Genomic DNA, 3,185 nt, shown 5'->3' with positions numbered 1-3,185 from the left:
TATAATACAGTATAGGAAATGGTCTTCTCTTTCTGTTCTCCTGTGTTCTTGGAAATGTTAAAATGATAGTAATAATAAATATGAAAAGCCTAATTATAGGTAAATAATTACTGGTTTGCAAAGAAAAAAATGATTACAATGCTCATTATGTTTACTGAGTCATGAAAAACATATTGACATACTAGCCATGTTCCACCCAAAAAATCTTATCCAAGTTCAGCCTCTCCAGTTTCCATGCAAATTCTTATATGACATGGAATCAATCTCCTTTTACATTTATATTATTCTTCCGTGAATATACACTAATTTATTAATGTTCTTCCTAAATTATAGTTCTTAGAGATGGACACTATACTTCTGATATGGTCTGGCCAGGGCAGAGTGCAGTAGCACCAGGATCAACTTGTCCCTGGAATTCATGTTTATTTTTATATAGCCTGTAATGCATTACCTATTTGATTGCTACTTAGTTCCTGGTCTTCCCTAGTTGGAAATAAATAATTAATGATCCTTAGTAAGGGGCAAATTATAAGATTAAATTGTCCCAGAGTACATCCACAGTTCCCTTTCTTAGCTTCTGTTCCCAGGTCTTTCACATCCAAAATGGGAATTTTAAAGCATATATATATATATGTATATGTATATGTATATATATATATGTATGTATATGTATATATATATATATTTTATATATATTTTATATATATATACATATATACACATATATATGACAGTGATTATACCACATGCAGTATATATGTATGACAGTGGTTATACTGCATGTAGTCTTATTCATAGTGCTCATTATTGTCTAACACTCTAAATTATGACAGCAGGTCAATTCTGAAGGGAAAAGGAAGTCGTATTAATAGTAGTAAAATATGGCAAAAAACAGTTAATTCCTCCAGTCACTGAATGGAATAGGGTTTGATTCAGCATATTACAAACTTCTAGTTGCTTTTATTAAGTCTTTAGAAGTTGAGAACTGTTGTTGTTGCTGATACCCACAAGCCGTTAAGAAAGATTATTATTATTTTTAAAACCTATTCACTCTTCAAAAAAATAGTCAAGGGAGACCAGGCAGCATTCAAGTGGAAGAAGTTTTGCAAGTTGTTGGTTTGTTTTTTTTTTTTTTAATGTCCTGAATCTTGCATTGAGAATGAAAAATTGAAATATATTTATATCCAGGAAAATTGTGGGCAGAAGTGGCAGTACAGTTCATAGAGTATCCATGAAATATCAAGAAAAGACTGAGATTTCAGGACAATACTATTGTATTTCAATTAATTTTGAAAATTATTTTAGGAATTCAGTTTCTATTTTTGAAGGGCTTTAATATTTCCTGTTAGAATCTAGTTTGATATTTCCCTGATGGAAGATGTGTCAGCCAACACCACTACCACTACCATCACCACTAACACCACTACCAATAACAACGACTTATAAAACCCAAAGCTAAACATATATTGATTTATTTAGAAGGAAAACAAAAATAAGGAAACACAAAATTAAATTGACTCAAACATTTCTTTAGTGCCATTTAAATGTCACCGTGATAGGTACTGGTGACACAAAGAAATATTCTCAAGAAGAGATTCATTCTACTAAAATAATTTAACCTACACAGAAATTAATAGTTTCACATCATATGAGGAAAAAGAAAGCATTGGGTGGATGAGGGGAGACTTTGTGGAAAGTTGGTACCAGAATGAAGTATTTAAGGAAGATAAAGATTTGGGGAGTATTAATGAAGAGAAAGCTATTCCAGATCCCAGGGAAGAATTTTTGCACAGGACTATACAGAGTTTAGGGAAGAAATGCTGAACTTACTGACTACATAGTATGTTAGTTTATCTGGATCATAGAGGAAATTGAAGGAAATAATATGAAACAAGACCAGAAAAATGCATTAAACGACATATTGAGGAGGACTTTAAACAATAAATAAATGAATGTTCTAAAGGATGAGAAATTTCTGCTTTACCCTATAATAAATGGGAAAGCACTAAAAGTCTTCAAAATTGGTTGAATATGTTTTACATTCTAAATTATGAGTGAGAAAAATGTGAAATTTCATTCAACAATGACTTCACACACTTTGAAAGCTAGTTGTCATTTTCCAAATAATGCATGGACAATATACAGGCTGTTCTATACCATGTCTACCCTTTTGCTCATCATTATCATTACCTTTCTTTCTGTCATCACACTCTTACTCTAACACTTATGTAACATTTTTACGTTTACAAATGATTTCCCTTTTTCTGAAAAAAAACTCCTTTTTTCCTCTCCAACTCAAATTAAGACTAACCTCCAAAAAACTTCCCCTGATTATCTCACATAATAATAATGATTTACAGTACTATTGTGCTTTAAAATTAAAACCGATTTCATATGGATTATTAGATTTGATTCTCACAAAACTCCTGTGGAGAGGGAAGGTAACTAAGTAAGTTGTATTATCCAATTTCACTCAAAAGGAAACTAAAAATCAGAGAATAAGGGACTTTCTCAAGTTCATATAGTCAGCAAATGCCAAGCTTGATGATGCTAAATCAATCTGTTCACCACTATAATACACTCTCTTTCCTAACACATCCATATCTTTATATTGTTTCTCTACTGCCCCACTACGTGACAGTATATCATACTACATAGAGAAATGGACATGGAGTTTGACTTAAGCATGATGTCTGAGGTATCTTTCAAACTCAAATTTCTCAAATTACAATTTTTGAAAGAAAATTTTCCCTCACTTGCAAACTGGGGATAATATCAACTGTAGCATTAATCTAACGGGCTTGCTTTAAAGATCAAAGAAGGTAATGTGTGCTATCTTCAATATCACATATACTAAAATTGGAATAACACAGAGAAGACTAGCATGGCCTCCATGACATTTGTGAAATGTTCTCTACTTTTTAAAAGCCAAATAATTTTAAGGAAGGAGAGAGTAAAAGAGGGGATAGCGGGTAAATACATTATTATTATAACTCAGTTTGATTAAGACAAGCTAACCCACAGAACAGAAGCAGATAGCAGAATGGATTAAAAACCAAAATCCTACAATATGTTGTTTACAAGAAGCACAATTAAAACAGAGATACACACAGAGTAAAAGTAAGGGGTTAGTATAGACTATTATATTTCATCTAAAGGTTAAAAAAAAAGGGGGGGCTTGCAAT

The 3,185-nt window shown here is 31.8% G+C and overlaps 1 pseudogene; it reads left to right on the top strand.

The window, feature by feature from the left end:
• The first annotated feature begins 2,829 nt into the window (after positions 1-2,829).
• Positions 2,830-2,922, top strand: LOC140502884 (U6 spliceosomal RNA; annotated as a pseudogene).
• Positions 2,923-3,185: the final 263 nt, after the last annotated feature.

This window comes from Notamacropus eugenii, chromosome 4, assembly GCF_028372415.1.
Source record: "Notamacropus eugenii isolate mMacEug1 chromosome 4, mMacEug1.pri_v2, whole genome shotgun sequence".
NCBI classification, from domain to species: Eukaryota; Metazoa; Chordata; class Mammalia; order Diprotodontia; family Macropodidae; genus Notamacropus; species Notamacropus eugenii.
Note: the sequence above shows the minus strand (reverse complement) of the source record. Positions and strands in the feature narration are given on the sequence as shown.